A 23,983-nucleotide genomic window follows, 5' to 3' on the forward strand; every position below is an offset into this window, starting at 1 on the left:
ACGGAATCCCCATTCCGGCCAAGAGCAAGTAAACAAGGTCTACCATTTCTTGTTGAAATCTGGTGCGTTTTGTTTAAGTTAGATCTCTGCTTGATGATTTTCTGAGGTTGCGATTTGAGAAGCTAGTAACAGTAATATAACAAGTCTTGGGTCTTCTCAAAATTCATAAAATCCCATCTCTGAAACTGTATGAGTGTGCGTGTGAATGTGTGTGTATGTGTTCGTGTTTTGAGTAGTCTTAGTTTTGTAATCCTAGTGTAGTTTTCAATAAATCATTGTTTTCATTGAGAGAATTGTCTTGCCTTTTGTGTTCACAAAGTACTATTTTGCCTAGATCAAGCTACCTGGCTTTAGTTTCCCAAATTAATATTTAAGTTTATTTACGCTCCTGCAAATGAACGTGAATAGACTTTGGAATTGATAAAGTGTATTGATTTGACCGATTCGGTGGACGACCGGTCAGGAAATGTAAACTATTAATTCTAAATTGATTTCCCTGAAGTTTAGATTCGATTCTATATCCGAATCAACATTAAATTTGAGTTAATTTCTACAGTGACTCACATGGTTTTTCGGACTTCCTGTCCCACTCTCGTCTGACATTCCGAATCCAACGCAGCGTCTCAATTGAGTACACTGCAGAGACAATCTTTAAGAAACAATCAGCTTTTCAACAGTATCATATGTTTTCATGTTTTCTTTTATATTATGTGTTTTATGTGATCATTGGAGTTTAATCTATGCATTATATGCCTTTAGGAAAGGAAGTTATCAAATGTATTAGCATGCAAGCAATATGGCCTTATTTGATATGTAATGAATTGTCTGGATGAATGATACACAGCAAAATGAACGAGGAAATGATATGGTGTATACTTTAGGCATCGAAATAGTTTATTGAAGTTAATAACAAAAAAATTGCAGAGAAATCCATATCCTAATAAGTTACGTACCAGAAGGAATTACAGGACGGAAAGGGGGTGGCGTGACCCGCCCCTTCAGCAATGCCATTGGATCCCAGCATCGTGGGACGTGCCCTAGCGGCCCGTTTAAAACTTCATGTTCCTAACAGAACTCAGCGAACTCAGCAAGAACTCAGCGAACTCAGAGCTCCCAGCTCTCGCCTCACGCCTTTCGCCTCTTGTGGTTTGAGTGCTTTTCCATCTGCGCTCGACCGCTCGACCACTCGACCAAGCACGCAACGGTGCCATCAAAACTCTACAGAACGGAAGTTTCGTGACTGCCGAACTTTTCCAAGTCTCGCAACGCCGACTCAAAAGAACTTCCAGCGCATCAACCTGCGTAACCAGGCAACCGAAAGATCGGCTCCAGAAAACTACTCCTCCACGTCGAGGGATTTCCCAAACTACGTCATCGACCAGCAACCAACCAGAACTTTCGCTCAGACGAGCCCCCGGAACCCCCGTTCCCAGCACAAACGCAAGTAACAAGATCTCTGTTTACTTCGCTGAAACTGGTGCAAAATACTCCCTAAGTAGTTAAAAGCTAAGTCTCTGCTTTTGTGATTTTCTAAGGTTGCGATCTAAGAACTAGTTAAGATACTAGAACATTTGGGGTTCTCTTCAACTCAGTAATTTCTCATCCCCGGAACTGTATGAGTGTGAGTGTGAGTGTGAATGTGCGTGTGTGTGTGTGTGTTTGTTTATTTGTGTTTGAGTAGAGATTAGTTTTGTGTCTTAGAGTAGTCAATAAATCATTGTTTCATTAAAAGAAGTGTCTTGAATTTTATGTTCACAAAGTTCTATCTGTGTTTAGATCAAGCTACCTCAGCTTTAAAATTTCCTAACGTAATATTTTGGTTTATTTGTGATCTTGGCCAGGAACATAATATAAACCTTTTTGAGTTAATACAGTATGCTGAATTGACCACTTTGCTGGACGAATGGTTAAGAAGTGTAATCTATTAACTCTGAATCAATTTAATCAAGTTCCGAATCTTTCGATTCGATTCCTTATTTGAATCATTATAAATTTGAGCTAATTAATCCTTACAGATGGTGGAGAATTATAAGGCAAACACATCTAACTATTTGAACATAAAACAAGTCATTCTATATGGTATTTTGTTCTATTTTTTTTTTCCCGGTAGAAATAGTTCAAAGACAGAGAAACAGTTTATTGTGTACTGTATGCTTTATTGTGGCTGCCAGTCTGGAATTAATGAAAGCATAACTTTGAGTTGTTGTGTAAAGAATTTAAACTGCAGTAAAGTTTTAGAAATTGAGACAAAGAAAAGAAGAAAAACGAGCGTGTTCCTTGTTTTTCCTCTCTGTCAAAAGGCCTTGCAGCTAGTGTTTTACACTGCGTGTTCCAGAGTGAAAACTTAAGCTGACTCCCGGTTTAAGATCTTTAGGCTCGCGACCTAATGCTCTTTTACCAAGTATTCACTTAAAACTAACGTTAGTGAAGTTAAGACGTGGCGCTCAGCGCGAGCACCCACACGTTGCTTTATGGGAGAAATTTTGAGATCTTAAAATTGTGTGGCTGAGTCCATACGTGCTGTGGTGTTGTTTAAACAGACAAGCACAGAATTAAGGTCCGCCGAGACCTGTGAAATATGTTGCATTAATCGCAGTAAAGCTGTGGATAAATGTGCCTCACTCTAACGAGTTGAGACAAGAATCTAAATAGTGCTTATTTGCTTTGCAATTCCGAAATGTCCTGTCATTTCATGCATTGTATTTAAGACTGCTGAACCACACGCTGGTGGTTGCCATAGAAACGCTGTGACCCGGAAATCCTAACATACCTTTTCCGGGGCAGAGTTTCGTTGTGCAGGCGCAGTCCGCCTGCTCATATTGTAAACAACAAGTGGTATAGCTAACCTAGCTAAAGCTAACGCGTGTGCATTGAAGCCTATGTAAAACCATTAGCCTTGAAAAATAGCAGTTAGCACGCAATCGGTTAGGGTGATCCATTGTGTTTGAACTCAGTGTGTGTAACGTTGTTTGGGTGACTCAATCACAAGCTTTGAACTTTAACGCTCATTCTGCAAACTTCTTTACTTCATATCTCTGTACACTATTCCTTGTATTTCTTCCCTCCTCCCATGTGACAGGAATATTGACAATTTTAAACTTAAATCTCTTTTTGATGCGATTGTAACAAACCATTAAAGCCCTATCATAAATCTCAAATTAAAACATTTTATTGTTTCGATTTAAGACTCTCTCCTTTTTGACTGTTTGCATTGCCAGATTAAACTGTTACAAGCTTTATAATCAAATACTATTTTTAAGCTGATTAATTTGAATACTTTGATCAATCTTAATAAATAATCACATCTCCTTGCCACACCGCAATTTCTGTGATTGATTTAACATTGATTAATTGTAGTCAATTTTAAGGAGGCATCATTTGAATTTGGTCACCAACTTTCATTGCCAAGGTGATAATTTATGTTAAACATTTTTTTTTTATTTGGAAATTTTAATCTCTAATTTAAACTTCTGATTCCAATTAAAATTTTTGATTTTAATTGAACATTTTAATTTTAAGTTTAATCATAATCACATTTCCCCTTTTCAGACGGCAATGATACACGTTGAATAGAGAAATGATCATTTCCTTGACCAATTTTTAATGAAAACTTCTAAATTATAACCAGGAACAATCATTATTTATTTGAAAACGACTCTTTCTTTTTTTTTACAATCGATAGTTGTTCCTTTTACCATACCTCAATGGTTTGTGCTGATTCATTTGATTACAACTGCTGACTAAAACTTTAACAAAGCGTTACAGTTTGAGTTCTGCCACAATCATTACTGAATTGAAACATCAATTTTAATTTGCAAACCAAGGCTTTAATTGTCCTATCAAGTCTTGTCATATTCCCTGACTTGGGAGTGAAACCTCATTTCCAATTGGTTGTCTCTCTCCTCACTCTCTCTCTTTCACCTAGCTGTCCTCCTCTTGATTCGACTACTGCTGCTATTTCCTCGATTGTGCCTGTGAGAATCATAAAAGCAGAGAATTTTGGTTGTTTAAAAGACATTTAATCAATGTTCATACAACTTGAAAACGCCAATTAAACTTGTGCCTAACTCTCACTTTCAACTCTCATCGTGGAACCCTACAGCCAAGGTCCCAACGAATCCAGCGAGGACTGATAGGCGCCAGTCGTGAACCCGTTTCCAGAAACGCTCTGATTGGTGTACAGTGTCAATCCTACCAGCTGCAAAGCCAATACTGTCATTGTTATTGTATATTCCCTCATCCCGGAGGAGATTATAATAACAATCATAGTCCTGGCGTGTTGAAATTCCCATTTCTGAGCACTGTATCTAGAAGCATACATCAAGTCGAAAAAAAAAAAACTTGACTGTACTCATTCTGGGGCCAGAAAGGTGTATTTCACTTTCCCTCTCTCTCCCAATCTCTCTCTTTCTACCTTCTTCCCAAAGTGTTCCTTTTGTTGTTGTCTCTTTTCTCTCTTCTCTTTAGAAAAAGGGGGAAGCAGCCGACGACTACGCCGTTCTTTGCTGTGGGTGTTTGTTCCTCTTTCCTCTCTCTGTTCTAGCTACAACGCCCGTGGGTACCCCCTCGCCTCCTCCACAGCGACGCTAGCTGGAGGCGTGCACACCAGTGAACCACCTGCGGGGAGAACCACACTCACCTCAACAAAACACACCCAAAACCCACTTACACCCGACACCACCACACTCACACCACTGTTTTGGTTTTGTTTGTTTGTTTTGTTTGTTTGTTCTTCTTTCTACAGGTCTGTGTCAGTCATTGGTCTGGTCTTTCCTCACGGCATCAAAACATGCCTCGCCCAACAGACCCCGTTGGTCACTGGGAGGACTTGGAAATCTGGCTAAGCGCCGTGACGGACAGCCTCTTACCCAAAGCCGCCGAAGCTGTCAAACACCAGACACAAGACCAACTGGACAACAACATAACAGACATCATGAAACATGATCCAGGTCAGAGCTACGGACACAAAGAGCTAGCAAAGATCACTGGCTCCCTGAGTCACACCCTCATCGCCTCCCTCAAACTGAGCGACAGACAAGCCGCCTATCTCCAGCAGGAGCTGAAACGCGCACAGCGACGCATCGAGCAGCTAGAGCTGGAGGCTCAAGATCGACGGGAAGGGTCCAACGAGACGGATCCCAGAGCAACTGAGGAGATCGCTAGACTACAAGAAACTCTAGCAAACAACACACAAGAAATGGAGCAAGCAAAGTCAGCCCGCGCCGACCTCAGCGACAAGCTACAGTACGCAGAGCAGCTACTGGAAAAGGCAAGGCTGGACTTCCGAGACAAGAACAGCAGAATTAAAGCCCTCGAAACACATCTGAACGAGGCAAGAACTGAGATAAGTTACCTCACTCAACAACTTGACGACATGAAAGAGGAATTTGACAGTGTCAAAAATGAACTCAGATATGCTTATGAACTGCGCCCTGAGCCAACCAGGACGCAACGGGCCCCGGCCTCACCCCTGCTAAGCAGGCCCGGGTCCCCTGTTCCTGAAATGTCACGTGAACAAAAGGGGGTGGGAGCGACTCAGAAACCCTCGCCAGCTCCCTCTGAAGAAACCTACTTCACACCCAAGCTACGAGAACTCCCCAAGGCCAGCCATAACCCATCACATGGCATGGACCTCAAAGACCTTGACAAGCTGACCCGAAACATCAGCAAATTCACCCCGAGTGTGCCAGATGGTCAAGACGTCCACTCTTACTTGAATGATGTCGATTTTCACTTAGAAATGAGACCCAACGTTACTGACAAAGACAGACTTTATCTGCTGCGAACGACATCCAGCCCTGAAGAGCTTCCTGGACCGACAGCCTTCTCACACAAAGAATGACTACCAATCGCTCCGCCAAGCCCTCATCAAGGAATTTGCAGTCCCGGAATCAGAGCAAGGACTGGTGGCCGCCCTGGAGACAAAACAGGGTCGTCATGAATCCTCCCAGGCATACTATAGCCGGCTTAGAGAAGCATACTTCGGAGCTCGCAATGAACCTGACATGGAGCAGGACATGAACTTTAAGACTCTCTTTCTGAGAAATCTCCATCCTGCAGTAAGCCACCACCTTGGCGTCCTTGCATGCCCACAAACAATGACGTCTCAACAACTGCGAGACCTGGCGCACAAAGCCTACGGCAAGCAAAAGATGGCATCAGAAAAGTGCACCAAGTCTACTGCAGTTCTTGATTTTAACACACAATGTCAAGAAATGACCCTAGAGGGCGCCCAACACCAAGAAAGCTTCAAGCCACCTCCTAGAGAATGGAGACCATCCTCATTCAACAGAGAACGTGACTTTCACTTTGGCGCCCGACCTACACAAAGAAACGACCGCTGGGATGGACCACGCGGACGACAACACTCACCTGAACGCTACTGGAAAAAATCCTGGTACCATCCAAGACCTTGTGAGAATCGATGGGAGAGATCATGGAGTCGGCCAACCTCATCAGGAAGCTCAGGAAATGGCTCGTGGGAATCTAATGCAAACAGTCCAACAAATCGACGAAAGAACTTACAAAGATCCCACACTGATCAAGCTCAAGCTGAATCTACACATGAAGAAGAGACATTGCCGTGTTTTGATTCACAAGAACTGATGAAAATGATGATGCAAGAGTTCTTCAAACGCAAAAAGGAGGATCGGAAGTGGGAAAAGAAAGAGAAATCCACTGCGGCCTGACTAGCGGCCAGACAAGAAGGCAACGACCACCTGGTCCAACAAACCACACAGAACAGCACCTCTTCTCCTTACCCCAAGAACACTGTAACTGTCATAACTTCAGATGGACAAGAAAGCTTCTTTAAACATCCAGAGCAAGAGACAGAAACTGACTCAACACATGACACGTCAGATCACAGAAGATTCCAACAAACACCTGCTGATATAACAACTCAGTCACCTGAAAGTGCTGTCCTGGTCGTCTGCCACTCCTCCGAAGAACACAGAATCAGTTCTGAACTCGCACCTATCTCATCTCAAACTCCAGTCCCTCAACTCCTAAGCGATCTCACCGAGAAAGGTACAACGAGAAAGTTTTACCTCCCCATCACCATCGAAGGTCATGTCAAAGTGGAAGCCCTTCTAGACACAGGAGCCGACATCACTCTAATGTCAACTGAACTCCTTGAGAAAATTCAAAGAACGATAACTGATGGAACTTTCAAACTCCAAAAGTGCGAACTGAACCTGCAAGCATACTCAAACATGGGCCTACAGCTGAAACATGTGGTCCCAATTCACCTAACAGTGGGACCGATGAATCTCATCCACCCAGTCTACATCTCACCTCTAAACAACTATCCACTCCTCATAGGAAAAGATCTGCTAAATCGCTTCAAACCCTTGATAGACTTTAAGCACCTGAAGTTGTGGACGCAAGTCCGTGAGCCATTGCCCTTCCAGTCAGTAGTCCCCAATGAGTCACAGTGTCAAGCCACAGACGTTGCCTTCAATTTGCTTAGTGACGATGCAGTGTCAAAGTCAAGGCCAAGCTCAAGTTCAACGCCAAGCAGCAAAGAACAAGGCCCTTCCCTCTGCTCACTGCAAGCGTGGGACTCAGGTCCCCCTCAACTCAGAACTGCCATAAATGTCCAAGACACTTTAGTATCTGTCGCAGTGCTAGCCCCTGGGCAGGAAAACTCAGCCGGCAGCCTGAATCTCTTCAAAGCAACGAAGCACAGACACCAAAGCCTACCAAAGGACACCAGACTCAAGAAAGCAGATCACCAAGGACTTAAAGAAATTCTACATGAGTACAGGGACTCTTTTGCAAAGGACGTCCCGGACTGTGGCCCAATGAAACTGATGCCCACAGCATAAGTCCATGACTGCCCAGACAATCACCAGGGCAATCTGAAAGCGGGCGTGGTTCGGCTCAACAGCGACCCTTGCCCATCACAACCATTCAATACATTTCATGCCCTCCCACCCATCCCGATGGCCACAGCTCTTACCCGCCACCAACATACCATTGGTATGCAACACACCTCCTCCTCCCACATCAGCAGACCTACCCATTTCTGCTCACATCTTCGAACTTTACTCTCCTACGAGATCTACACTCGACTAATCCACGTCTTCAGACCTCCGCACCCTCCAATCCATTAAAAACATGCTGCATCTGCAAAACGGTGCCCTCACATATGTCTCTGAGCCCCTAACTGCGCAAAAGCTTGTAGTCCCTCAGAGCCAAAGGGGGATGAGGCTTAGGCATGCATACGATGCACCATGCGCAGTGCACTGTGGTGCCAAAACCACCTACTACCCATTCAAACAGGTGGCACAGTGGCCTGGCATACAACAAGATGTGGCAGATTACATAGAAGGATGCCTGATGTATTGCCAGTTTCAACCAAGAAACCCAAGCCACCGAGCATAACTCAAAATTGAAAAAAAAAAATGATGCAGGAAATATAGAGACATTTAGATGTAAAGCCCCATGCTATCTCCTTCGCACAAAGAACTCAGTGTCGGAAACAAAGTGTGGTATTACGGTTCCGCCATCCTTGGCAGAACACTCCCTATCGCCAGTCGGAGAAAGTCCTTACCCCACTGAAAGGAATCCCACAAGCTCTCGCCTGTGCCCACCAAACCAAAATCGGCCAAAAGTGCAGCAAGGCAGTGCCTCAATAGGTTCGCCAAAAGCCGATAAAGAAACATTGGGACTCCAACCGACAGCAAAAGGGGGAAGACCAAACCCACTGACACAGACCGACAATTCATGACTATGCCTCACACTAACATGATTTCTATCCTTCTAGGTGAACACACAGCTAACTTCCTAAACACAACACAAATCACCTAAACATTCTCCTCTGCCGCACTGCTAGGACCAACCTCCGCCCAGCAGAGAGGAGCTGCTCCACACATGTGACACTTATCCTTACTGTCTAACCTCAGTCAGTGTCATTGTGTCTCTTCGTGTTTTCCTTTTTCTCCCTTTCTCTATGTGTCCCTTCCTTCTAGCCCTCATCAGAAACTGACCTAACTTTTCTTTTAAGTCTTGGCCCCCTGAAGATGGGATTGACTCAGTACACCAAATTAGTTGCAAATCACTGCCAGAAATTTCGTTAACGATTTGAGCAACCCCGCCAAACCATGACCGTCGTGGCTAACTGTCCCGTTGTTATTTTCTATCTCCAGGTAGATGTTATGATTCGCCGCCGTGTTTCTCTGCGTAATCAGGATTACCAATAGCTAACCGCAAAGTCTACCTCTAAAGGTGTATGGCCGATTCGACCCTATGATGTTTTCCAGACCAAACTATACCCTATCAGCCCCCAAAAGTCTTGGGCCGACACCCGTCAGACACGGGAAGCCCTTGCCCACATGCAGGCAGATGTGAACCACATGCTGCGCTAATTACAGAAAATGATCGTAACCCAGGCTGAATTAAGCGGGTACAACCGGCGTCCCAAACGATTATTGGGCGCTCTGCTGGGGCTGGTGCGGCTGTAGGCACTCTGTTTAACATTCTAAACCTAGCCACCTTAAAACGACATGCGAACAAACTCCAAGCTGAATTACGATTTAGCAACGTCATCTTAACAATCTTAACGAACGGTTCACAGTCATACCAAAACGGTTACGCTCAAACGCAACGCCTAGTTACTCCCATGGCCCATGCGCTACGAGAAAGAGACTCCTTAATGGATAGCCCGCCTTGAATACGATCCCAAGCACTGTCTGACGTAGCACCTGATCGAGCACACGTCTACACCGCCTCGTTGAACTCCCGATACTCCGGTCAATCAAGACCGCCAAATTAACAATAATTCTCACCGATGCGGCCCTACGTCATTTCAAGTGCCTCTAACTGTACCAGGCCAAATAACTAAATCCCTGCACCAGAATTCAGCTAGTGATGGAGATTTTGTTTGTGTCTTGTGTGTGCCTTGTTCTCTCTCTCTGCCTCTTGTTCCAGTGCCTGCCGATGTTCACACCAGAAACATCGCCAGCCAAAAGGGGGATGTGTAGGAATCTTGGGCGAACAACGTACAAAACAGAAATGGCCATATTCCAAAGAAACAAAAGGACCCTCTTTCTCAGTCAAAATGCTGAGACATGACCATCACATGATAATCACCAGACGCTAATTGTATGGACCGCTTTTGTCGAGATCTGCGACTTACGCATCCAGAGAGAAGAAAATGCTCTCTGTCTCAGAGCACCTAAGAAACAAACCTCCAGTCTTCTGAAATTAAGCTGGCATGGCACATGATGCGTCCAGCGTGACTCACATGGTTTTTCGGACTTCCTGTCCCACTCTCGTCTGACATTCCGAATCCAACGCAGCGTCTCAATTGAGTACACTGCAGAGACAATCTTTAAGAAACAATCAGCTTTTCAACAGTATCATATGTTTTCATGTTTTCTTTTATATTATGTGTTTTATGTGATCATTGGAGTTTAATCTATGCATTATATGCCTTTAGGAAAGGAAGTTATCAAATGTATTAGCATGCAAGCAATATGGCCTTATTTGATATGTAATGAATTGTCTGGATGAATGATACACAGCAAAATGAACGAGGAAATGATATGGTGTATACTTTAGGCATCGAAATAGTTTATTGAAGTTAATAACAAAAAAATTGCAGAGAAATCCATATCCTAATAAGTTACGTACCAGAAGGAATTACAGGACGGAAAGGGGGTGGCGTGACCCGCCCCTTCAGCAATGCCATTGGATCCCAGCATCGTGGGACGTGCCCTAGCGGCCCGTTTAAAACTTCATGTTCCTAACAGAACTCAGCGAACTCAGCAAGAACTCAGCGAACTCAGAGCTCCCAGCTCTCGCCTCACGCCTTTCGCCTCTTGTGGTTTGAGTGCTTTTCCATCTGCGCTCGACCGCTCGACCACTCGACCAAGCACGCAACGGTGCCATCAAAACTCTACAGAACGGAAGTTTCGTGACTGCCGAACTTTTCCAAGTCTCGCAACGCCGACTCAAAAGAACTTCCAGCGCATCAACCTGCGTAACCAGGCAACCGAAAGATCGGCTCCAGAAAACTACTCCTCCACGTCGAGGGATTTCCCAAACTACGTCATCGACCAGCAACCAACCAGAACTTTCGCTCAGACGAGCCCCCGGAACCCCCGTTCCCAGCACAAACGCAAGTAACAAGATCTCTGTTTACTTCGCTGAAACTGGTGCAAAATACTCCCTAAGTAGTTAAAAGCTAAGTCTCTGCTTTTGTGATTTTCTAAGGTTGCGATCTAAGAACTAGTTAAGATACTAGAACATTTGGGGTTCTCTTCAACTCAGTAATTTCTCATCCCCGGAACTGTATGAGTGTGAGTGTGAGTGTGAATGTGCGTGTGTGTGTGTGTGTTTGTTTATTTGTGTTTGAGTAGAGATTAGTTTTGTGTCTTAGAGTAGTCAATAAATCATTGTTTCATTAAAAGAAGTGTCTTGAATTTTATGTTCACAAAGTTCTATCTGTGTTTAGATCAAGCTACCTCAGCTTTAAAATTTCCTAACGTAATATTTTGGTTTATTTGTGATCTTGGCCAGGAACATAATATAAACCTTTTTGAGTTAATACAGTATGCTGAATTGACCACTTTGCTGGACGAATGGTTAAGAAGTGTAATCTATTAACTCTGAATCAATTTAATCAAGTTCCGAATCTTTCGATTCGATTCCTTATTTGAATCATTATAAATTTGAGCTAATTAATCCTTACAGATGGTGGAGAATTATAAGGCAAACACATCTAACTATTTGAACATAAAACAAGTCATTCTATATGGTATTTTGTTCTATTTTTTTTTTCCCGGTAGAAATAGTTCAAAGACAGAGAAACAGTTTATTGTGTACTGTATGCTTTATTGTGGCTGCCAGTCTGGAATTAATGAAAGCATAACTTTGAGTTGTTGTGTAAAGAATTTAAACTGCAGTAAAGTTTTAGAAATTGAGACAAAGAAAAGAAGAAAAACGAGCGTGTTCCTTGTTTTTCCTCTCTGTCAAAAGGCCTTGCAGCTAGTGTTTTACACTGCGTGTTCCAGAGTGAAAACTTAAGCTGACTCCCGGTTTAAGATCTTTAGGCTCGCGACCTAATGCTCTTTTACCAAGTATTCACTTAAAACTAACGTTAGTGAAGTTAAGACGTGGCGCTCAGCGCGAGCACCCACACGTTGCTTTATGGGAGAAATTTTGAGATCTTAAAATTGTGTGGCTGAGTCCATACGTGCTGTGGTGTTGTTTAAACAGACAAGCACAGAATTAAGGTCCGCCGAGACCTGTGAAATATGTTGCATTAATCGCAGTAAAGCTGTGGATAAATGTGCCTCACTCTAACGAGTTGAGACAAGAATCTAAATAGTGCTTATTTGCTTTGCAATTCCGAAATGTCCTGTCATTTCATGCATTGTATTTAAGACTGCTGAACCACACGCTGGTGGTTGCCATAGAAACGCTGTGACCCGGAAATCCTAACATACCTTTTCCGGGGCAGAGTTTCGTTGTGCAGGCGCAGTCCGCCTGCTCATATTGTAAACAACAAGTGGTATAGCTAACCTAGCTAAAGCTAACGCGTGTGCATTGAAGCCTATGTAAAACCATTAGCCTTGAAAAATAGCAGTTAGCACGCAATCGGTTAGGGTGATCCATTGTGTTTGAACTCAGTGTGTGTAACGTTGTTTGGGTGACTCAATCACAAGCTTTGAACTTTAACGCTCATTCTGCAAACTTCTTTACTTCATATCTCTGTACACTATTCCTTGTATTTCTTCCCTCCTCCCATGTGACAGGAATATTGACAATTTTAAACTTAAATCTCTTTTTGATGCGATTGTAACAAACCATTAAAGCCCTATCATAAATCTCAAATTAAAACATTTTATTGTTTCGATTTAAGACTCTCTCCTTTTTGACTGTTTGCATTGCCAGATTAAACTGTTACAAGCTTTATAATCAAATACTATTTTTAAGCTGATTAATTTGAATACTTTGATCAATCTTAATAAATAATCACATCTCCTTGCCACACCGCAATTTCTGTGATTGATTTAACATTGATTAATTGTAGTCAATTTTAAGGAGGCATCATTTGAATTTGGTCACCAACTTTCATTGCCAAGGTGATAATTTATGTTAAACATTTTTTTTTTATTTGGAAATTTTAATCTCTAATTTAAACTTCTGATTCCAATTAAAATTTTTGATTTTAATTGAACATTTTAATTTTAAGTTTAATCATAATCACATTTCCCCTTTTCAGACGGCAATGATACACGTTGAATAGAGAAATGATCATTTCCTTGACCAATTTTTAATGAAAACTTCTAAATTATAACCAGGAACAATCATTATTTATTTGAAAACGACTCTTTCTTTTTTTTTACAATCGATAGTTGTTCCTTTTACCATACCTCAATGGTTTGTGCTGATTCATTTGATTACAACTGCTGACTAAAACTTTAACAAAGCGTTACAGTTTGAGTTCTGCCACAATCATTACTGAATTGAAACATCAATTTTAATTTGCAAACCAAGGCTTTAATTGTCCTATCAAGTCTTGTCATATTCCCTGACTTGGGAGTGAAACCTCATTTCCAATTGGTTGTCTCTCTCCTCACTCTCTCTCTTTCACCTAGCTGTCCTCCTCTTGATTCGACTACTGCTGCTATTTCCTCGATTGTGCCTGTGAGAATCATAAAAGCAGAGAATTTTGGTTGTTTAAAAGACATTTAATCAATGTTCATACAACTTGAAAACGCCAATTAAACTTGTGCCTAACTCTCACTTTCAACTCTCATCGTGGAACCCTACAGCCAAGGTCCCAACGAATCCAGCGAGGACTGATAGGCGCCAGTCGTGAACCCGTTTCCAGAAACGCTCTGATTGGTGTACAGTGTCAATCCTACCAGCTGCAAAGCCAATACTGTCATTGTTATTGTATATTCCCTCATCCCGGAGGAGATTATAATAACAATCATAGTCCTGGCGTGTTGAAATTCCCATTTCTGAGCACTGTATCTAGAAGCATACATCAAGTCGAAAAAAAAAAAACTTGACTGTACTCATTCTGGGGCCAGAAAGGTGTATTTCACTTTCCCTCTCTCTCCCAATCTCTCTCTTTCTACCTTCTTCCCAAAGTGTTCCTTTTGTTGTTGTCTCTTTTCTCTCTTCTCTTTAGAAAAAGGGGGAAGCAGCCGACGACTACGCCGTTCTTTGCTGTGGGTGTTTGTTCCTCTTTCCTCTCTCTGTTCTAGCTACAACGCCCGTGGGTACCCCCTCGCCTCCTCCACAGCGACGCTAGCTGGAGGCGTGCACACCAGTGAACCACCTGCGGGGAGAACCACACTCACCTCAACAAAACACACCCAAAACCCACTTACACCCGACACCACCACACTCACACCACTGTTTTGGTTTTGTTTGTTTGTTTTGTTTGTTTGTTCTTCTTTCTACAGGTCTGTGTCAGTCATTGGTCTGGTCTTTCCTCACGGCATCAAAACATGCCTCGCCCAACAGACCCCGTTGGTCACTGGGAGGACTTGGAAATCTGGCTAAGCGCCGTGACGGACAGCCTCTTACCCAAAGCCGCCGAAGCTGTCAAACACCAGACACAAGACCAACTGGACAACAACATAACAGACATCATGAAACATGATCCAGGTCAGAGCTACGGACACAAAGAGCTAGCAAAGATCACTGGCTCCCTGAGTCACACCCTCATCGCCTCCCTCAAACTGAGCGACAGACAAGCCGCCTATCTCCAGCAGGAGCTGAAACGCGCACAGCGACGCATCGAGCAGCTAGAGCTGGAGGCTCAAGATCGACGGGAAGGGTCCAACGAGACGGATCCCAGAGCAACTGAGGAGATCGCTAGACTACAAGAAACTCTAGCAAACAACACACAAGAAATGGAGCAAGCAAAGTCAGCCCGCGCCGACCTCAGCGACAAGCTACAGTACGCAGAGCAGCTACTGGAAAAGGCAAGGCTGGACTTCCGAGACAAGAACAGCAGAATTAAAGCCCTCGAAACACATCTGAACGAGGCAAGAACTGAGATAAGTTACCTCACTCAACAACTTGACGACATGAAAGAGGAATTTGACAGTGTCAAAAATGAACTCAGATATGCTTATGAACTGCGCCCTGAGCCAACCAGGACGCAACGGGCCCCGGCCTCACCCCTGCTAAGCAGGCCCGGGTCCCCTGTTCCTGAAATGTCACGTGAACAAAAGGGGGTGGGAGCGACTCAGAAACCCTCGCCAGCTCCCTCTGAAGAAACCTACTTCACACCCAAGCTACGAGAACTCCCCAAGGCCAGCCATAACCCATCACATGGCATGGACCTCAAAGACCTTGACAAGCTGACCCGAAACATCAGCAAATTCACCCCGAGTGTGCCAGATGGTCAAGACGTCCACTCTTACTTGAATGATGTCGATTTTCACTTAGAAATGAGACCCAACGTTACTGACAAAGACAGACTTTATCTGCTGCGAACGACATCCAGCCCTGAAGAGCTTCCTGGACCGACAGCCTTCTCACACAAAGAATGACTACCAATCGCTCCGCCAAGCCCTCATCAAGGAATTTGCAGTCCCGGAATCAGAGCAAGGACTGGTGGCCGCCCTGGAGACAAAACAGGGTCGTCATGAATCCTCCCAGGCATACTATAGCCGGCTTAGAGAAGCATACTTCGGAGCTCGCAATGAACCTGACATGGAGCAGGACATGAACTTTAAGACTCTCTTTCTGAGAAATCTCCATCCTGCAGTAAGCCACCACCTTGGCGTCCTTGCATGCCCACAAACAATGACGTCTCAACAACTGCGAGACCTGGCGCACAAAGCCTACGGCAAGCAAAAGATGGCATCAGAAAAGTGCACCAAGTCTACTGCAGTTCTTGATTTTAACACACAATGTCAAGAAATGACCCTAGAGGGCGCCCAACACCAAGAAAGCTTCAAGCCACCTCCTAGAGAATGGAGACCATCCTCATTCAACAGAGAACGTGACTTTCACTTTGGCGCCCGACCTACACAAAGAAACGACCGCTGGGATGGACCACGCGGACGACAACACTCACCTGAACGCTACTGGAAAAAATCCTGGTACCATCCAAGACCTTGTGAGAATCGATGGGAGAGATCATGGAGTCGGCCAACCTCATCAGGAAGCTCAGGAAATGGCTCGTGGGAATCTAATGCAAACAGTCCAACAAATCGACGAAAGAACTTACAAAGATCCCACACTGATCAAGCTCAAGCTGAATCTACACATGAAGAAGAGACATTGCCGTGTTTTGATTCACAAGAACTGATGAAAATGATGATGCAAGAGTTCTTCAAACGCAAAAAGGAGGATCGGAAGTGGGAAAAGAAAGAGAAATCCACTGCGGCCTGACTAGCGGCCAGACAAGAAGGCAACGACCACCTGGTCCAACAAACCACACAGAACAGCACCTCTTCTCCTTACCCCAAGAACACTGTAACTGTCATAACTTCAGATGGACAAGAAAGCTTCTTTAAACATCCAGAGCAAGAGACAGAAACTGACTCAACACATGACACGTCAGATCACAGAAGATTCCAACAAACACCTGCTGATATAACAACTCAGTCACCTGAAAGTGCTGTCCTGGTCGTCTGCCACTCCTCCGAAGAACACAGAATCAGTTCTGAACTCGCACCTATCTCATCTCAAACTCCAGTCCCTCAACTCCTAAGCGATCTCACCGAGAAAGGTACAACGAGAAAGTTTTACCTCCCCATCACCATCGAAGGTCATGTCAAAGTGGAAGCCCTTCTAGACACAGGAGCCGACATCACTCTAATGTCAACTGAACTCCTTGAGAAAATTCAAAGAACGATAACTGATGGAACTTTCAAACTCCAAAAGTGCGAACTGAACCTGCAAGCATACTCAAACATGGGCCTACAGCTGAAACATGTGGTCCCAATTCACCTAACAGTGGGACCGATGAATCTCATCCACCCAGTCTACATCTCACCTCTAAACAACTATCCACTCCTCATAGGAAAAGATCTGCTAAATCGCTTCAAACCCTTGATAGACTTTAAGCACCTGAAGTTGTGGACGCAAGTCCGTGAGCCATTGCCCTTCCAGTCAGTAGTCCCCAATGAGTCACAGTGTCAAGCCACAGACGTTGCCTTCAATTTGCTTAGTGACGATGCAGTGTCAAAGTCAAGGCCAAGCTCAAGTTCAACGCCAAGCAGCAAAGAACAAGGCCCTTCCCTCTGCTCACTGCAAGCGTGGGACTCAGGTCCCCCTCAACTCAGAACTGCCATAAATGTCCAAGACACTTTAGTATCTGTCGCAGTGCTAGCCCCTGGGCAGGAAAACTCAGCCGGCAGCCTGAATCTCTTCAAAGCAACGAAGCACAGACACCAAAGCCTACCAAAGGACACCAGACTCAAGAAAGCAGATCACCAAGGACTTAAAGAAATTCTACATGAGTACAGGGACTCTTTTGCAAAGGACGTCCCGGACTGTGGCCCAATGAAACTGATGCCCACAGCATAAGTCCATGACTGCCCAGACAATCACCAGGGCAATCTGAAAGCGGGCGTGGTTCGGCTCAACAGCGACCCTTGCCCATCACAACCATTCAATACATTTCATGCCCTCCCACCCATCCCGATGGCCACAGCTCTTACCCGCCACCAACATACCATTGGTATGCAACACACCTCCTCCTCCCACATCAGCAGACCTACCCATTTCTGCTCACATCTTCGAACTTTACTCTCCTACGAGATCTACACTCGACTAATCCACGTCTTCAGACCTCCGCACCCTCCAATCCATTAAAAACATGCTGCATCTGCAAAACGGTGCCCTCACATATGTCTCTGAGCCCCTAACTGCGCAAAAGCTTGTAGTCCCTCAGAGCCAAAGGGGGATGAGGCTTAGGCATGCATACGATGCACCATGCGCAGTGCACTGTGGTGCCAAAACCACCTACTACCCATTCAAACAGGTGGCACAGTGGCCTGGCATACAACAAGATGTGGCAGATTACATAGAAGGATGCCTGATGTATTGCCAGTTTCAACCAAGAAACCCAAGCCACCGAGCATAACTCAAAATTGAAAAAAAAAAATGATGCAGGAAATATAGAGACATTTAGATGTAAAGCCCCATGCTATCTCCTTCGCACAAAGAACTCAGTGTCGGAAACAAAGTGTGGTATTACGGTTCCGCCATCCTTGGCAGAACACTCCCTATCGCCAGTCGGAGAAAGTCCTTACCCCACTGAAAGGAATCCCACAAGCTCTCGCCTGTGCCCACCAAACCAAAATCGGCCAAAAGTGCAGCAAGGCAGTGCCTCAATAGGTTCGCCAAAAGCCGATAAAGAAACATTGGGACTCCAACCGACAGCAAAAGGGGGAAGACCAAACCCACTGACACAGACCGACAATTCATGACTATGCCTCACACTAACATGATTTCTATCCTTCTAGGTGAACACACAGCTAACTTCCTAAACACAACACAAATCACCTAAACATTCTCCTCTGCCGCACTGCTAGGACCAACCTCCGCCCAGCAGAGAGGAGCTGCTCCACACATGTGACACTTATCCTTACTGTCTAACCTCAGTCAGTGTCATTGTGTCTCTTCGTGTTTTCCTTTTTCTCCCTTTCTCTATGTGTCCCTTCCTTCTAGCCCTCATCAGAAACTGACCTAACTTTTCTTTTAAGTCTTGGCCCCCTGAAGATGGGATTGACTCAGTACACCAAATTAGTTGCAAATCACTGCCAGAAATTTCGTTAACGATTTGAGCAACCCCGCCAAACCATGACCGTCGTGGCTAACTGTCCCGTTGTTATTTTCTATCTCCAGGTAGATGTTATGATTCGCCGCCGTGTTTCTCTGCGTAATCAGGATTACCAATAGCTAACCGCAAAGTCTACCTCTAAAGGTGTATGGCCGATTCGACCCTATGATGTTTTCCAGACCAAACTATACCCTATCAGCCCCCAAAAGTCTTGGGCCGACACCCGTCAGACACGGGAAGCCCTTGCCCACATGCAGGCAGATGTGAACCACATGCTGCGCTAATTACAGAAAATGATCGTAACCCAGGCTGAATTAAGCGGGTACAACCGGCGTCCCAAACGATTATTGGGCGCTCTGCTGGGGCTGGTGCGGCTGTAGGCACTCTGTTTAACATTCTAAACCTAGCCACCTTAAAACGACATGCGAACAAACTCCAAGCTGAATTACGATTTAGCAACGTCATCTTAACAATCTTAACGAACGGTTCACAGTCATACCAAAACGGTTACGCTCAAACGCAACGCCTAGTTACTCCCATGGCCCATGCGCTACGAGAAAGAGACTCCTTAATGGATAGCCCGCCTTGAATACGATCCCAAGCACTGTCTGACGTAGCACCTGATCGAGCACACGTCTACACCGCCTCGTTGAACTCCCGATACTCCGGTCAATCAAGACCGCCAAATTAACAATAATTCTCACCGATGCGGCCCTACGTCATTTCAAGTGCCTCTAACTGTACCAGGCCAAATAACTAAATCCCTGCACCAGAATTCAGCTAGTGATGGAGATTTTGTTTGTGTCTTGTGTGTGCCTTGTTCTCTCTCTCTGCCTCTTGTTCCAGTGCCTGCCGATGTTCACACCAGAAACATCGCCAGCCAAAAGGGGGATGTGTAGGAATCTTGGGCGAACAACGTACAAAACAGAAATGGCCATATTCCAAAGAAACAAAAGGACCCTCTTTCTCAGTCAAAATGCTGAGACATGACCATCACATGATAATCACCAGACGCTAATTGTATGGACCGCTTTTGTCGAGATCTGCGACTTACGCATCCAGAGAGAAGAAAATGCTCTCTGTCTCAGAGCACCTAAGAAACAAACCTCCAGTCTTCTGAAATTAAGCTGGCATGGCACATGATGCGTCCAGCGTGACTCACATGGTTTTTCGGACTTCCTGTCCCACTCTCGTCTGACATTCCGAATCCAACGCAGCGTCTCAATTGAGTACACTGCAGAGACAATCTTTAAGAAACAATCAGCTTTTCAACAGTATCATATGTTTTCATGTTTTCTTTTATATTATGTGTTTTATGTGATCATTGGAGTTTAATCTATGCATTATATGCCTTTAGGAAAGGAAGTTATCAAATGTATTAGCATGCAAGCAATATGGCCTTATTTGATATGTAATGAATTGTCTGGATGAATGATACACAGCAAAATGAACGAGGAAATTATATGGTGTATACTTTAGGCATCGAAATAGTTTATTGAAGTTAATAACAAAAAAATTGCAGAGAAATCCATATCCTAATAAGTTACGTACCAGAAGGAATTACAGGACGGAAAGGGGGTGGCGTGACCCGCCCCTTCAGCAATGCCATTGGATCCCAGCATCGTGGGACGTGCCCTAGCGGCCCGTTTAAAACTTCATGTTCCTAACAGAACTCAGCGAACTCAGCAAGAACTCAGCGAACTCAGAGCTCCCAGCTCTCGCCTCACGCCTTTCGCCTCTTGTGGTTTGAGTGCTTTTCCATCTGCGCTCGACCGCTCGACCACTCGACCAAGCACGCAACGGTGCCATCAAAACTCTACAGAACGGAAGTTTCGTGACTGCCGAACTTTTCCAAGTCTCGCAACGCCGACTCAAAAGAACTTCCAGCGCATCAACCTGCGTAACCAGGCAACCGAAAGATCGGCTCCAGAAAACTACTCCTCCACGTCGAGGGATTTCCCAAACTACGTCATCGACCAGCAACCAACCAGAACTTTCGCTCAGACGAGCCCCCGGAACCCCCGTTCCCAGCACAAACGCAAGTAACAAGATCTCTGTTTACTTCGCTGAAACTGGTGCAAAATACTCCCTAAGTAGTTAAAAGCTAAGTCTCTGCTTTTGTGATTTTCTAAGGTTGCGATCTAAGAACTAGTTAAGATACTAGAACATTTGGGGTTCTCTTCAACTCAGTAATTTCTCATCCCCGGAACTGTATGAGTGTGAGTGTGAGTGTGAATGTGCGTGTGTGTGTGTGTGTTTGTTTATTTGTGTTTGAGTAGAGATTAGTTTTGTGTCTTAGAGTAGTCAATAAATCATTGTTTCATTAAAAGAAGTGTCTTGAATTTTATGTTCACAAAGTTCTATCTGTGTTTAGATCAAGCTACCTCAGCTTTAAAATTTCCTAACGTAATATTTTGGTTTATTTGTGATCTTGGCCAGGAACATAATATAAACCTTTTTGAGTTAATACAGTATGCTGAATTGACCACTTTGCTGGACGAATGGTTAAGAAGTGTAATCTATTAACTCTGAATCAATTTAATCAAGTTCCGAATCTTTCGATTCGATTCCTTATTTGAATCATTATAAATTTGAGCTAATTTGCCCTTACACATTTCAGGGTCTAACTTCAAAAATCATGCAAAACACTTCTAACACCTTCAGATATGTTTCTCTGTGTTGCAAAATAGGTTTTATTCATGCACAGACTGCAAAGTTAAAGTGGGACCGAGATTCAGCTTGCATTGCCTGAACCAACTTTGTTCTGCGCTGAAAAGCTGTTTTATGACATTTCAGGGTCTAACTTCAAAAATCATGCAAAACACTTCTAACACCTTCAGATATGTTTCTCTGTGTTGCAAAATAGGTTTTATTCATGCACAGAGTGTAAATTTAAAGTGGGACAGAGATTCAGCTTGCATTGCCTGAACCAACTTTGTTCTGCGCTGAAACGCTGTTTTCTGACATTTCAGGGTCTAACTTCAAAAATCATGCAAAACACTTCTAACACCTTCAGATATGTTTCTCTGTGTTGCAAAATAGGTTTTATTCATGCACAGACTGCAAATTTAAAGTGGGACAGAGATTTAGCTTGCATTGCCTGAACCAACTTTGTTCTGCGCTGAAACGCTGTTTTCTGACATTTCAGGGTCTAACTTCAAAAATCATGCAAAACACTTCTAACACCTTCAGATATGTTTCTCTGTGTTGCAAAATAGGTTTTATTCATTCACAGACTGCAAAGTTAAAGTGGGACCGAGATTCAGCTTGCATTGCCTGAACCAACTTTGTTCTGCGCTGAAAAGCTGTTTTCTGACATTTCAGGGTCTAACTTCAAAAATCATGCAAAACACTTCTAACACCTTCAGATATGTTTCTCTGTGTTGCAAAATAGCTTTTATTCATGCACAGAGTGCAAATTTAAAGTGGGACAGAGATTCAGCTTGCATTGCCTGAACCAACTTTGTTCTGCGCTGAAACGCTGTTTTCTGACATTTCAGGGTCTAACTTCAAAAATCATGCAAAACACTTCTAACACCTTCAGATATGTTTCTCTGTGTTGCAAAATAGGTTTTATTCATGCACAGACTGCAAATTTAAAGTGGGACAGAGATTCAGCTTGCATTGCCTGAACCAACTTTGTTCTGCTCTGAAAAGCTGTTTTCTGACATTTCAGGGTCTAACTTCAAAAATCATGCAAAACACTTCTAACACCTTCAGATATGTTTCTCTGTGTTGCAAAATAGCTTTTATTCATGCACAGAGTGCAAATTTAAAGTGGGACAGAGATTCAGCTTGCATTGCCTGAACCAACTTTGTTCTGCGCTGAAACGCTGTTTTCTGACATTTCAGGGTCTAACTTCAAAAATCATGCAAAACACTTCTAACACCTTCAGATATGTTTCTCTGTGTTGCAAAATAGGTTTTATTCATGCACAGACTGCAAATTTAAAGTGGGACAGAGATTCAGCTTGCATTGCCTGAACCAACTTTGTTCTGCGCTGAAAAGCTGTTTTCTGACATTTCAGGGTCTAACTTCAAAAATCATGCAAAACACTTCTAACACCTTCAGATATGTTTCTCTGTGTTGCAAAATAGCTTTTATTCATGCACAGAGTGCAAATTTAAAGTGGGACAGAGATTCAGCTTGCATTGCCTGAACCAACTTTGTTCTGCGCTGAAACGCTGTTTTCTGACATTTCAGGGTCTAACTTCAAAAATCATGCAAAACACTTCTAACACCTTCAGATATGTTTCTCTGTGTTGCAAAATAGGTTTTATTCATGCACAGACTGCAAATTTAAAGTGGGACAGAGATTCAGCTTGCATTGCCTGAACCAACTTTGTTCTGCGCTGAAAAGCTGTTTTCTGACATTTCAGGGTCTAACTTCAAAAATCATGCAAAACACTTCTAACACCTTCAGATATGTTTCTCTGTGTTGCAAAATAGGTTTTATTCATGCACAGACTGCAAATTTAAAGTGGGACAGAGATTCAGCTTGCATTGCCTGAACCAACTTTGTTCTGCGCTGAAAAGCTGTTTTCTGACATTTCAGGGTCTAACTTCAAAAATCATGCAAAACACTTCTAACACCTTCAGATATGTTTCTCTGTGTTGCAAAATAGCTTTTATTCATGCACAGAGTGTAAATTTAAAGTGGGACAGAGATTCAGCTTGCATTGCCTGAACCAACTTTGTTCTGCGCTGAAACGCTGTTTTCTGACATTTCAGGGTCTAACTTCAAAAATCATGCAAAACACTTCTAACACCTTCAGATATGTTTCTCTGTGTTGCAAAATAGGTTTTATTCATGCACAGACTGCAAATTTAAAGTGGGACAGAGATTCAGCTTGCATTGCCTGAACCAACTTTGTTCTGCGCTGAAAAGCTGTTTTCTGACATTTCAGGGTCTAACTTCAAAAATCATGCAAAACACTTCTAACACCTTCAGATATGTTTCTCTGTGTTGCAAAATAGCTTTTATTCATGCACAGAGTGCAAATTTAAAGTGGGACAGAGATTCAGCTTGCATTGCCTGAACCAACTTTGTTCTGCGCTGAAACGCTGTTTTCTGACATTTCAGGGTCTAACTTCAAAAATCATGCAAAACACTTCTAACACCTTCAGATATGTTTCTCTGTGTTGCAAAATAGGTTTTATTCATGCACAGACTGCAAATTTAAAGTGGGACAGAGATTCAGCTTGCATTG

General features: G+C 43.7%; 2 pseudogenes; both read left to right on the forward strand.

The window, feature by feature from the left end:
• The first annotated feature begins 4,789 nt into the window (after positions 1-4,789).
• LOC141314567 (uncharacterized) lies at positions 4,790-6,689 on the forward strand (annotated as a pseudogene).
• A 7,785-nt stretch (positions 6,690-14,474) lies between these two features.
• Positions 14,475-16,374, forward strand: LOC141314568 (uncharacterized; annotated as a pseudogene).
• Positions 16,375-23,983: the final 7,609 nt, after the last annotated feature.

The sequence above is a fragment of the Garra rufa genome, unplaced genomic scaffold (assembly GCF_049309525.1).
Source record: "Garra rufa unplaced genomic scaffold, GarRuf1.0 hap1_unplaced_009, whole genome shotgun sequence".
NCBI lineage: Eukaryota > Metazoa > Chordata > Actinopteri > Cypriniformes > Cyprinidae > Garra > Garra rufa.